The sequence below is a fragment of the Phoca vitulina genome, unplaced genomic scaffold, assembly GCF_004348235.1.
Source record: "Phoca vitulina isolate PV1807 unplaced genomic scaffold, GSC_HSeal_1.0 scaffold4, whole genome shotgun sequence".
Classification (NCBI taxonomy): Eukaryota; Metazoa; Chordata; class Mammalia; order Carnivora; family Phocidae; genus Phoca; species Phoca vitulina.
Genome location: NW_022589707.1, coordinates 78,477,020 through 78,491,765, shown reverse-complemented (window position 1 = coordinate 78,491,765; position 14,746 = coordinate 78,477,020). Strand labels below are relative to the sequence as shown.

At 36.6% G+C, this 14,746-nt stretch overlaps 1 protein-coding gene and 1 pseudogene across 2 annotated transcripts in view; one reads left to right on the top strand and one right to left on the bottom strand.

Annotated features, from left to right (window-relative positions):
- RELN (reelin) overlaps positions 1-14,746 on the top strand; it is a 496,941-nt gene that overhangs the window by 183,971 nt on the left and 298,224 nt on the right. The gene's annotated exons all lie outside the window — the stretch shown is intronic.
- On the bottom strand, positions 7,988-9,201 carry LOC116631118 (annotated as a pseudogene).

Below are 14,746 nucleotides of genomic sequence, written 5' to 3'. Positions count from 1 at the left end.
TTACTTAAGGTAGATAATTCTGACACTGTTTCAGTTTATAATTACTAGTAAGGTTATAACCTCATGGATGTTCTTATTGTTCTTGTAAAGTGCAACTCTCTTATTAGGTGTGGTGGTCACAGCAACCCCCAACATATGAAAAGCAAGTAGAAAGGAGGGGATAGGTCTGACACCAGTGCTCACAAACTTGACCCTACAGCAGAGAATGGCTAGAGGCTCTGGCCCAGGCAGGAGACAGTTCAGGCCAAGGAAGACTGATGTTGGAATTTCCCTTAATTGGAGCCCAGGGACAAATCTGGGCAGCCAACCCAGTCAACCTAGAGAAAAGGCGGTTTGTATCTAGAACTCCAGCTGTGGCTGACTGTAGTGTAAACTTCTTGAGGGCATAAAACATCTTTTGTTCACTGCTTTATCCTTATCCGGAGTGCCTCGAATAGTGCTTGGCCTTATAACCAGGAGGTTTTGTTAGCAGGTGCCTAGGTACAAGTCTGAAGTCCACTGAGACAATGTGGAAGGGAGAAAAGGAGTGCCTTAGGGATGTTCATGTGAGAAAAGGATCCCAGGTCGGCCCAGCAGTAAAGGAGCTATAGAAAGCAACACAGGTTCTCGAGAATCATGGCTGATCCCTGAGATCCTCCATTATTGCCCCCATTTTACAGATGAGTAAACTGAGGCTTGGGGAGGTTATTTGATTTGACTAAGATCAAGACCATTAAGTGGTGGCTAAGATCTGAATCCAAATTTGACTACAAAGTTCATGCTCTTAATCACAATACTTCACGCTTCTAAAAATACATCTTTGCTTTCAAGTAGCTATCAGAACAAGACTGTAGCTACTAAAGGCATCACAAGGAGGTAAATCCACTAGCAGAGTTGGTTCAGAGTCCGTGAGTAGCGCTGTCCAGGGCTGGGCATCGGAGATGTCTGCACACAGGATTCCCAGGAGCGAGGCGCCGGAGCGGCTGAGGAAGCAAAATGGCGGCTGACCAAGGGCACAAATCACAGAGCATGTAGAATCCACACACAAAGATTTTAATCCGTGACTTATTACCATAATTAATGATTTGTTGTTTTCTCTCAAATGAAAATTAGTTTGTCAGATCTAGTAATTGAGGAAGCTAATTACACATAGCTGCACAGGGCCTGCCCCAGGCAAAATTGAATGTCTTTTGGCTTTGATTTGTTACCTCCTATCTTGGCAGCATTTCTTTCCCTTTACAATTCCTTTATATTCCCACACATGCCCAGGATTTTTATGCTGCCCTTATCTTTTCCTTCCAGAAGAAGACTGATGTAATAAATGAGTTCATAATAAGGCTGGTTGGTAATTTAATAAATTATACTGCCTGGAAATTTTTGTATTTATAAAAGGAATCTTACTAAATGTAATGTAGTGCCGTGGATTGGATACTTGTGGGGAGGGGGAGGACATCATCAGAAAAACTAGTAAAATCTGAATGTTAATTCTTCAGCCTTGGCAAATGTACCATGGTTATGTGAGGAGTTACCATTGGAGGAAGTTGAGTGAAGGGTATATGGAAACTCTCTTGTACTGTCCTGGCAGCTTTTCCGTAAATCTAAAATCACCTGCAGACAAGACTTTTAAAGCAGCAAAAGGGATCTTTAAGAGAGATGAATTGCTATTCAAAGGAATAAATCTCTAAGAATTTCAGGCACATAAGTCATACCCTACAGGTATGTAAGGATGACCCTATAGCTATGCACCCACTCACTTTTACAGACCCTTAGCTTATTTAACCACTGAATATTTCTCTTTTGTAAATTTTGGATGCTGTGATCTGTTTTGTAAATTTTGGATACTATGAATTATATGAAGAGTGAGAAGATTGTATCTATTCTACCCACTGCTATTGCTGAAAGACAAAAAACCAAACTGAGAGTTAAAGTTGTCAAACAAGAAGCACACAGCCATTTTTACTTCTTCAGGGAAGTGTGATGGATTCCTGAAATCTGAATTAAGCAAACATTAATTGATGTGCTGGGAGATGAGTAATTTAGAAAAACCAAGGTCACTAAAGTGCCACTGTTTTAAAAAATCAGAAGGAAAACAAATTCACTTGGGCTTTCAAATACTCACATAGGGTTTTGTTCTTTATCTAATGGCAACATGAGAATCAGTAGTCTTTATATGACCTAATTTAAAGGAATAAGGGCTTGATTCCATACCCTCAGTTCAGGGTTCCAAAAGAATTTACCGTGTATAACTCCAGGGACATTAAAATTAGATAAAGAGTTTAAAAACATGATTTCCCTCTTGGAAAAGGTAGACCGACTACTTGGCACTGTGTCAGATGAGAGACAATGGAAGCTTGTTCTATTATTTATACAAATTGACTGGTTTGGCAGTTGCTCCAGCAATGAGCCATAATGAATTACAGAAAAATGAAAATGTGATTTCTTTAGCATTGTACAAAAATGGAATATTCACAGGAAGGCAAAGAATGACATTATAAGCTCCAAGCTGTGTCAAAATGGTCTTCCTTGTTTCTACTTTATCCCGAATGTAATGCAAATAGTGTATATTTACCAGGGCAAAAATTGTAATCATGGGCCATCATTTCTGTGCTATTAGTCAGGGGGCTGTGCCTTGTAATTCCAAAGGAATTTTAAAATATTCATTTTCCATGGCTTTTTACTTTTAACTACACTGTCTCTGCCTTTGTTTGCAATAAAGGCTTTCTTTTAGCTAAGTTTCTGAAATTGGATGATTTGTTCATGTCTTCCCAGCAAAGGGAAGAAAAAAAAAAATCATGACGCAAGTAATTCAACTCTAAAGTACCTAATTTTCTGATTAATTGGCTCAATATTCTTTGTTCTGTTAGGGAATCCCTGGTATACTCTTGACTTTGAACTTTGATATTTATACCTCATATTTTCATTCACTCCCATTTATCCATACTAGGTTTTCTCTAACAAAATTGTGTTCAATTCCAGGAAAGGCCTTTTAAACAAAAATACGAGACACTTCAACTTCCCCAACCCTAAGGGCTACGTTAGTCAAAGACTAAACTCACAGAAAATGTGAATCAGACAAAACAACTTTCCTAAAGCTGAGTCTTAGCTCGATCCATCAAGGGCCATTTATACAGACATCTATTGCAGAATGTGTGTGTGTGTCAGATCTTACTTTTCTCTTTTGCCTGGAGCAACGCAGGAAGCCGGTTATAACTATGCTGTAGAAATTGACTTCAATAGAAAATGCTACTTGGCATTAGGAGATATTATATATAATTAGACTCCTAGACATGAGCCAAATTTGAAATATTTTTCATCATGTAAATGTCAAAATGAGTGCTATTCAATGTGGTAAACAGAAGGTTTAGTGTAAATATTGTAATTTCGATATGGGGCTAAGTTCTTACAAAACTATACACCAGGCATTCTCAACCAGGGCAATTTTACCTCTGCTCCCAAGGGACATTTGACAATGTCTGGAGACATTTCTTGTTGTCATACCTGGTATCTAGAGGTTAGAGATCAGGGATGCTGCTAAACATCCTATAATAGACAAGACATCCCCCTATAGCAAAGAATTATCCAGCTCAAATGTCAGTCGTGTTGAGATTGAGAGATCCTGCCTACACACCAGCTTGTGAGTGACTGTACCAGAGACAACTCTGAAAATGCACCATTTCATACAGCATCCCTTTAGGTTAATAGGGGAATCCTACTTCACTGAAAAATTACTCTGTTGTTTTTGTTGTGAGTTAAATATACATGTGTTTCTCATCTACCAAAGATAGTGAAAAATCAAGTGGAAATGAGGGGCAATCCCTTGCCAGAGTCTCTGGGATAAATTTTAATCCTTTCCAGTCTTCAGCTGGAGAAAGTAGGAAGGAAATAATGTATTGATGATAGTGGTTGTTACCAGAGTAGATGTTATGAAGAGGGATGGTGAAACTTTTCTGACTCAGCGAAGAATGTATAACTGCATATCTGTTCAGACCAGTAGTTTTTTAGGTCTGGCTACAAGTAGAATCACATGTGCCCAAGCCCTGTACCAAGATTCTGAAGAAATTGATTGGGGTTAGGGCCTGGCGTTACATATATTTTTAAGTTTCCAATTTCTAGATGGATTGATTTCTAGTCAAGATGGTTTAGAATCAACCTTTTAAATACCCTTAAAATAAAAATATTATCTGTCTAGCAAAATGTTCACTTGTCCTACCCATGATGACCATTTCATTCTTACCTCCCATCCCCTTTTAGTTCCCTGAAAATGCACCTGCCTGAGTGTTACATTGGCAGTGAGTTATATATGCTTCACAGACATTTTCTTAGGCTAGTAAATGGTTCTTACTACCCGTATTACTATCCCAAGATCAGACTCAATAGTGACAGAACTGGTGGTATCACCAGAAATCCCACCTGGACACTCTATCTAGCACCATGGGCAGCACTGGAATTTACTTGAAACACTAAGGAGATTCAGTCCAAATATGGTTCTATATTGAGCTAAAGGAGTGTAGTTCTATGTGAGGAGGCACAGAAAAAGTCAGCCATTATCCAGACGACATCCTAAGCATTCATCCTGCTTTCTTCAATACTGTAATTCATCTAAAAAAAAAAAAAAAGAGAGAGAGAGAAGAAAGAAGAAAGAAAGGTACACATGACTGATTTTGAACATACTTGTAAGAGTTGTAGTTTTGCCTGCACGGGGCCAAAGGACGTTGCTATAAATATGCTAGATAATTTAAGGGGACTTTCAATTAATCATTACATCAATAATTTAATGTGTTTTCGTTCATCTAAATGTGTCCTGAGGCAGGTAAGAGAAGCACTACTTATACATTGCAAAGAAAGATTATTCACTCCCTGGGCTCAGAGTTGCATATAATATGCAGAAATTAAACTTTGGTTTAATTGAAATTTGGTTGTAGTTTGAGGCTTTATAGTTTCCTTGGACCACCTACTATATTCTTTTTAATGAAGCATTGAAGGATGGCAGCATTAAAGAAATACTAAATTAGCTCTTTCTCTGTATGTTTCAAGCAACAAAGCACTTCTTTCTGTCCATTATAGCATCATTTGAAAGAAGATAGAGATAACCCCCAGACATTCCTGACCATCCTTAATAATGACTGCATGTCTATACACTATTAGCTTATCTACAGCCTTCTAGAATATATTTTGATTTTATTTTTTAATAGCAGCTTCATTGAGATATCATTCATATGCCATAGAATTCACCCCTTTAAAGTATACAATTTAAGTGTTTTTTAGTGTAATTCAGGTTTGTACAATCATCATCAAAAATTTCAGAACATTTTCATCACCCCCCCCCCAAAGGACACCTTGCACACATGAGCAATTAGTCCCTATTTCCCCATCCTCTGGCAGCCACCAATCTACTTCCTGTCTCTATGGACTTGCCTATTCGGGACGTGTCATATAAATGGAATTATACAACATGTAGACTTTTATGGCTGACTTTTTAAAGTTAGCATGTTTTCAAGGTTCGTCCTTGAAAGGTCCATGTTAATAGCATGAACAGTACTTCATCCCTATTTACGGCTGAATGATACTCCAATGTATGGATATACCATGTTTTAATTTAGGCATCCATTGGTTGATGGACATTTGGGCTATTTCCACTTTGGCCTATTATGAATAATGCTCCTAGGACGATTTGTATACGTGTTTTTTTGTGTGTGTGACCTTTTGTTTTAAAATCAATTAGGTATACATTTAGAAATGGAATTGTTAGGTCATTCAGTAACTCGATGTTTAACATTTTGAGGAATTGCCAAATTTTCCAAAGTGGCTATAGCATTTTACATTCTCATCAGGAATATCTGAGGTTTCAATTTCTACATGTTTTCATCAATCTGTCTTTTTTATTTTAGCCATCCTGGTATTGGTCTAGTGATATCTCATTGTGGTTTTTATTTGTATTTCCCAAATGAAGGATGATCTTGAGCATCTTTCTATGTGTTTATCAGCTATTCGTATGTCTTCTTTGGATAGATGTTTATTCAAATCCTTTGTCCATTTTTAAATTGGGTTATTTATCTTTTATTGTTTTGAGTTATATATATGAGATGTATATGTATATATATATACATACATACACACACACACATACAAACATATATACATACTGGATACAAGTCTCTTATTAGATATATGATTTGCAAATATTTTCTCCCATTCTATGGGTTGTTTTCACTTTCTTGATAGTATCCTTTGTTTCACAAAAATTTTAATATTCTTGAAGTCCAATTTATTTGTTTTCTTTTTTTTGCTTGTGTTTTTCATGTTGTATTGTCAAATACAAGGTCATGAAGATTTACCTCTTATCTTTTAAGAGTTTTATAATTTTAGTTACTACATTTTGGTCTATGTTCCATGTCGAGTTAATTTTTGTATTTGGTGTGAAGTAGGGGTCTAACTTCATTCTTTTTTGTTTTTTTGCTTTGTAGTCAGTATATAAAGGAGACGTTCATAGATTTCAAGAATTTCTTAATTCTGATACCCAGATTTTAAGCCTGTGAATATGATTTAAACATACAGCTAAAGCTATTCATCATAATTTGCTATCCTACCAACATTAAATTATAGTTGCTTCAGAGCATAACTTAAATGGTTTAAAGTAAGCCTGTAACATACCTAAAAAACACCTTCCTATCTCATACATGCAATTTATTCTCCATGTCTCTTCACTCTAACTTGCCCTGCTCCTGAAGTCACTACTCTGAAGCTTATCATGGTCCAAAGAGAAGGGGGAAAAAAGTGTAACCAGGATTGATTGATATATATATATATATCTTTTATATATATATATATAAAATAACCCCCAGACATAAAAGATATATATATATATAAAAGATAGGGGCGCCTGGGTGGCTCAGTGGGTTAAGTGTCTGCCTTTGGCTCAGGTCATGATCCCAGGGTCCTGGGATCAAGCCCCACATGGAGCCCCGCATCAGGCTCCCTGCTCAGCAGGAAGCCTGCTTCTCCCTCTCCCTCTGCCCCTCCCCCTGCTTGTGCTCTCTCTCTCTCTCTCTCTCTCTGTCAAATAAATAAAGTCTTAAAAAAAAAAAAAAAGAAAAAGATAGCACAGCGGAAAGGAATGCAATTCTACAAGTGCAAGCCCTCAAGCAGCAGCATATCATGCTAAACCCCTTCTTTAGAAAGGTATCATTTCTATCACTATTACAACAGGCCAAATTACATAGCATGCCATCTTCAAGTAACAGGTGAGGCAAGAGAATGAATGCAGAGGCATCACAATGAATCCCACTTAATATAACTGCAGACCAGCACTTCTGTACAAATTAAGTTCTTAGTCTGATTGCCAGTTAAATACAAGTTTTAACCTCATAGCTTACCAATTAAGGGCCATAGGGGCGCCTGGCTGGTTCATTCGGTGGAGCGTGCGACTCTTGATCTCAGGGTCATGAATTCAAGCCCCACGCTGGGTGTAGAGCTTACTGAAATAAACAAAACAATTAAGGGTCATATACTGAAGTCAATACATACACCTAGCATTTCAGTCTAAGCTGTTTCATGTACATAGAGCTGAAATCAGTGACAAGGTGTGGACTAACAAATGCTAAGTGAGATTTTTTTTAAAGATTTTATTTATTTATTTGACAGAGAGAGACACAGCGAGAGAGGGAACACAAGCAGGGGGAGTGGGAGAGGGAGAAGCAGGCTTCCTGCAGAGCAGGGAGCCCCACGCGGGACTCAATCCCAGGACCTTGGGATCATGACCTGAGCAAAAGGCAGACGCTTAACGACTGAGCCACCCAGGCGCTCTAGGCGAGATTTTTTAAAATTAGTTTCTACAATTATTAAACTTATCTTGCACACTAAAGTCATCATACATAGAGGGCAAAGTCAGAGTTTTTATATTTGAGTTTATTCTTCATTTAACTTTTAAAACACTACTGTAGTTGAATATTAAAAACAATAGCAAGTAGTGAGCTATGATTCTAGTCCTTCCCTCATTTACTACCACATATAAAATGCCAGCAGTGTCATTTACTGGCCCCATTAAGAGGTCTGACACTGAACACCACCCCTTGGATGATGCTCATCACCCTCAGATGCTTCTTCACTGTAATGGCGCCATCTTTCCTGATTTGGATCAAAGTCCACCAATCCTACCTGGTCCATTTCATCAGTCTCTTCTAATTCCTCCCGGGAGGAGTTTTTCCAGCAAAGAGAGTTTATCAGGAGAGAGACAGCCATTCCCAGGAAAGTTTACCTTAAATTTGATGATTAAGCACCTCTTTTCACATGGTCTACAATAAATTGGCATGCCTTCATCAACACACACCTGATATCCCCATGTTTGACAATCTGACCTGGAGAAGAGGTGATGAGGATGGTTCGATTGTCAAGAGTAGATACTGGCTTTTGAAAGCCGCATGGTGCTTCTACCAGCTGTATTCCATACACATGAAAAGGTCTTCTCCTCACTGAGTAAAAATAGCATGGTCCTTCTGATCTAAAACGATGATAATATCTCCGGGAGCCAGTCCTTGTTGTTGGTCTCCTTCACCATGGAATGTTATCTTCTGGCCATCTTTCATGCCTTTGTCAATATGAACTTCTAGAATCTTCTTCTCTCCAACTATCTTCCTTCCATTGCAGCTTTTACATCTATCTTTAGGACTGATCCATTCCCCATGGCCCTGCACTCCATGCACACAGACTGAGTTTGCTGAACCATTCCAGGTCCTCTCTGATGAATTCTTATTTGCATTCCAGTACCTCAGCAATTGGGACAGCATTCTAACCCTCCTTCCTTACCACCTTGTCCTTCACATTTGTCACGAATCACATTTTTTGCAGAGCTAGTTTTCTTATTGCACCATTATATAAATCTAAGGTTACTGAGAGCTAATGCACAACATTTTTACCTCTTCTTTCTCTCTGCATCCTTCCTGCTCCTCCAAAAAACATACCAGATGTGTCCATCGCAGAGCCCAAACCACCACCAGCTCCACCTTCTTTAATTGCCTGTTCTCCTCCTTTGTCATATGATTCCCTTTATTGGCATCAGAGAGTACTTCATAAGCTTGAAAAATCTGTTTAAACTTCTTTCCTTCATTTGGATTCTTAGCAGGGTGGTACTTCAAGGCCAGTCTCCTGTCAGCCTTTTTCACTTCTTCCTGGGGGGCCATTGGGTTTGACCCCCACAACATCATAGTAAGTGGTTTCTTTCACCATTTTCTATAGCTGGTGAGCAGCTGAGGCCAGTGTGGGGGAGCAGGAAGGAGCACGCTGCTGGGCCCAGCCCACACAGCTGCTGCTCCTCTTCTTACCGAGTGTTGTGGGAAGTTCCGCCATCTTCATTCTTTTACATGTGGATTTCCCTTTGACTGAACACCACTTGTTGAAAAGACCTTTCTCCTTGAACTGTCCTGGCTCCTTTGCCAAAAAGCAATTGACTATAATGTGAAAGTCTATTTTTGGACTCAATTCTGTTCCGCTGATCTGTTTGTTCTTCTGTCAATATCACACCATCTTGATTACTGTAAGTTAATAGTTACTGTAAGCTTATATCAAGAAGTGCAAGTCCTCCAACTTTGTTGTTCTTTATTAAGATCATTTTGACTTTCTTAACTCCTTTCATTTCTGTGAATTTTATGATCAGATTGTGCATTTCTGGGAAATACTCAGGACTTTGATAAGTATTGTGTTGAATCTGTAGATCCATTTTGGTATTACTGCTGTCTTGACAATATTAGGTTTTTTGACTTATGAACGTGAGATTTCTTTCCATTTATTTAGACTTCTTTTAGTTTCTTCAACAATGTTTTGTATTTTGTCATGTACAATTCTTGCTCTTTTTTTGCTAACTTTATGCCTAAATGTCTTATTCTTTTTGATGCTATTGTGAGTGGAATTGTTTTATTCCAGTTAATTTTATTTCCAGTTTATTCATTGATAGTGTATAGAAAAACAACTTATTTTTGTATTTTGGTCTTTTATTCTGTAACTTTGCTGTATTTATTTATTAGCTCTAATAATTTTCTTGTAGATTCTTTAATATTTTCTATATACAAGATTATGTCATTATGCCATTATTATGTCAAGTAGAGGTATTTTTTACTTCTTCCTTTTCAATATGGATACCTTGTATTTCTTTTTCTTGACTGATATCCCTGGCTTGAACCTCTAATACAATGTTGAATAAAAGTGGCAAGAGCAGCATTCTTGTTTTGTTCATAATATTAGAAGGAAAACTTTAATTTTCTCTAATAAGTGTGCTTTTAGCTATCAGTTTTTTGTAGATGGCATTTCAAGCTGTTCCTCATATTCCTAGGTTGTTGAGTGTGGTTTTTTTTTTTTTTTATCATGAAAGGATATTGGAAGTTGTCAAATGATCATACAGCATCTAATGATATAATCGTGTTTCCCACCCCCCTGTATTCTATTAACGTGATATAGTACATTGATTTTTATATGTTGAACCTTGCATTTCTGGGTTAAATCCTGCTTGAGTCATGGTGTATAATCTTTTTAATATGTTGGTGGATTCCAATCTGCTAATATTTTGCTGATAGTTTTTGAGTCTATATTCATTAAGTGGTATTTGTGTAGTTTTTGTTTCTTGTGATGTATTTACTGAGCTTTGGTATGCTGGCCTCCTAGAATGTGTTGGAAAATGTTCCCTGCCTCATCTATTTTTTGAAAGCGTTTGTGAAGGATTGGTGTTAATTCTTCTTTAAACATTTATAGAATTCACCAGTGAAGCCATCTGGACCTGGGATTTTCTTTGTGGCAAGTTTTTTTTATTACTAATTCAGTCTGTTTGCTTGTTACAGGTCTATTCAGATTTTCAATTTCTTTTTTTTTAAGATCTATTTATTTATTTATTTGACAGAGAGAGCATGAGAGCGGGGAGGGTCAGAGGGAGAAGCAGACTCCCTGCTGAGCAGGGAGCCCAATGCCAGACTCTGTCCTGTGACTCCAGGATCATGACCTGAGCTGAAGGCAGTCGCTTAACCAACTGAGATACCCAGGCGCCCCAGATTTTCAATTTCTTATTGAGTCAGTTTTAGTACTTTATATCTTTCTAGAAATTTGTCCATTTCATCTTTGTTATCTAGTTTGTGGGTATTAACTATTCATAGTATTTCTTTAAAATCCTTTTTATTTCTGCAAAGTTAATAGTAATGTCCCCTCTTTCATTCCTGATTTTAGTAAATTGATTTTCTCTCTCACTCTTTCTTTCTGTCATTTTTTCTTTCTTTCTTTCTTCTTTCTTTCTTTCTTTCTTTCTTTCTTTCTTTCTTTCTTTCTTTCTAGCAAACAGTTTGTCAATATTGTTGTTCTTTTCATTGAAGCAACTTTTGGCTTCATTGATTTTCTCTAGTATTTTTCTGTTCTCTTTTTTATTCATATCTTCTTTAATCTTTATTATTTCTTTCCTTCTGCTTGCTTTGATATTCATTTATTTTTAATTTAAATTCTATTTTTGACAAAGATGTTTTAAATATCATATAATAAGGGGCGCCTGGGTGGCTCAGTCGGTTAAGCATCTGCCTTCAGCTCAGGTCATGATCTAAGGGTCCTGGGATGGAGCCCCATGTCAGGCTCCCTGCTTAGCGGGGAGTCTGCTTCTCCTTCTGCCTCTGCCCCTCTCCCCCTGCCCCCACTCATGCTCTCTCTCTCTCTCAAATAAATAAATAAAATCTTTAAAAATAAATAAATAAATATCATGTAATAAGAAAAGACTTATAATAAAAAGGAAGACTTCTCATCTCTGCTCCTTCCAGAAACACTCCCAGAGTAAGCTATTGTTATCGTTTTAGCCACTGCTTCTGGTATTGCTATCCATATTTTTAAATAAATACTTAAACCAAGTGACTTCATATTGTGGAAGAAGAAGATGTACTTCTTTTATGCCATTAACCTCAGACACACAACTTCATCCCCATTTCCTCCCAATATAAATATATCACATTTTTAAATAAAATCAGTCATCAGTGTTTCAGTCAATGGTTATATAAATATTATTCACTGCAGAACTGAACGGTGTACTATGATTTTTTCCTTCTTGAACAGCTTTTCATTTTTAATTATTTCTTCTCTTTCTTAATTTACTGTTATTTTTCCTAGAGCACTTTCTCAGTTGCTTCCTGAGAGATTATACCTGGGGAGTGCAATGTTTGATTCCTTACGTTTGATGATAGATTGGCTAGAAAAAGAAGTCCAGATTAAAAATAATACTCTGAAAATTTCAAAGGCTTTCTGTGCTATAATTAAGAACATGAAAATGACACAGTTTTATTCTTATTTTGAAAGTTATTATATTTTCTTTGCCTGGGAGCTTTTAGGATCTTCTCTTCATGCTTGTTGGTTTTCAATTTCTTGATAATGCTTATAATGCACAGGAAGTAGTTGGCTGTCCAGCCCTTCATGCCAGAGGTGTTCTTTCTATCTTGCCATTTTTAGCCCCCCCCATGTTGTACCTCATATCTTAATTTCAGATTCTCTCTGATTCAGTATTTTTATTTATTTATTTATTTGAGAGAGAGAAGGAGCTAGAGCAGTGGAGGCAGGGGAGGGGCAGAGAATCCTAAGCAGACTCCATGCTGAAGTCAGAGTCCAATGCAGGGCTTGATCCCATGATCCCAAGATCATGATCTGAGCCGAAACCAAGAGTTGGTGGACTGCACTACCCAGGCACCCCTGATTTAGTATTTTTAGAGAAGAAGGCTCAGAATTATTATATTTTCCTAAAATTCATTACACTTTACCCACATAAATGCTCAGCTGACAAATATGTCTTCTCAAACTGCCATAGGAATTATTGCCTAAATTTATCTGAATCAATGGATGTTTAACAACTAGAAATAAGCATACTCTACAGATTTGAAAGTTTCACTATGCATTTCCATTTCATGAGTATAATTTAATTATGGCTAATATAAGTACTGTTTATTTCTGTTAAAGTCAGAAATCATGAAAAAAAAAAACATTATTCCCAATTCCCTGACTACCCTATCCATATAATTGAGTTTATTGTGGAAAGTTTTTAGTGTAGAAATTTATTGAAGCCTTTCACATCAATGGAAATGTATAGATAATTCAGGAAATAACTGTGATATATATTGAAAACATAATATAGGAAAGATTCTATAATAAGGTTGATAAAAAATTATTCAATAAAATATGTAAGGAAATTTTTTAAATAAATGAGAAAAATAAATTTAAATCTCCACTGAATGCCCATATGCCAAAATAAATTCCAGATGAATAGAAAAAATTCCCAGGAGAAAATGCATGTACATATCTATTCAACTGAATTTAGAAGGGGAAAGAGCTTCTAAGCATGAAAAGCCTGGAAAAAATTAGAAGGGAATTGACTGAAAGATTTGATTACATGAAAATTTAAATTTTTTTATTAAAAAAACAATAAATATAAAAGACTAATTATAAACTGCATAGAAAATATTGGTAAGAAATATATAGCATAGAGTTAATAGCCTTCACATTTAAAGTGTTCTTGTAAGTTGGTTAGAAAAACATTAAAACCCGTGGCAAAATGGCAAGGACATGAACAGTTAATTCCCAAAACTGAAAAATGTAACCAAGAAACATGCAAAGTATCCTACTAATAATCAGTGGGATGGAAATTAAAAGTAACATGACACCTTTAGAATGGAACTATAGACTGATGACGCTCAATGCCACCAGGGGTATTGTGGGGTGGGTGCTCTCTGGGATACTGGTGGACAAATCTACCTTTCTTTATATGGTGTTTGGAATTATGGCCTTCGTGTTTATGCCCTGAATTTCATTATCCCAGTCCTGGAAACCCATCTTAAAATACAAGATATGCGCAAAATGTCTACCTCAAAGAAACAGAGAGTGGCATGGTAATTACCAGGGGTCGTTGGGTAGAGAAAATGAAGAAATAGAGGCCAAAGGGAACACACTTCCAGTTATAAAATTAACAAGTTCTGAGGATCTAATGTACAGCATAGTAATTACAGCTAACAATACTGTATCATATACTTGAATGTTGCCAAGAGAGTAGATCTTAAATATTCTCACCATAAAAAAGAAATGGTAATTATATGACAGAATGGAGGTGTTAGCTAATACTATCATGGTAATTATTGTGCAATGTATAAATGTTTCAAATCAACATGTTGTACACCTTAAATTTATGCAGTGTTATGTGTCAGTTACATCTCAGTAAAGCTGGGGAAAAAATTAAAGATATGGTCAGATTTATATACTTCATTATTTAAAATATTAAAAAAATAGAAAAAAAAACAATTCCAACAATAGTACAATAGTTAAAGAAACTATGCTATAGCCATACAGTGGAACATTATGTAGCTTTTAACAATCTTGCTCTAAAAATATTTAATGATATAGGAACTATTTATAATAAATATAAAGGAATAGAAACTTTTTAAGCAAGCAAGGTTCTTTTTGTTAAAAGATTCTATTTATTTATTTGAGAGAGAGCATGAACGGGGGAAGGGCAAAGGGAGAGGAACAAGCAGATTCTCTGATGAGCAGAGAGTCTGATGCGGGACTTGATCCCAGGACCCTGAGATCATGACCTGAGCCAAGGGCAGACACTTAACAGACTAAGCCACCCAGGCCCCCCAGGCAAACAATTTTCTAAAAACTTTATATTCATGAATTAATTTAAAAAGCTAGAATATAGTTTACTAAAATGTTAATAATGTTATCTCTCCTGGATATGAATATGAGTAATTTTATTTTCACACTAATCCTTTTGTAT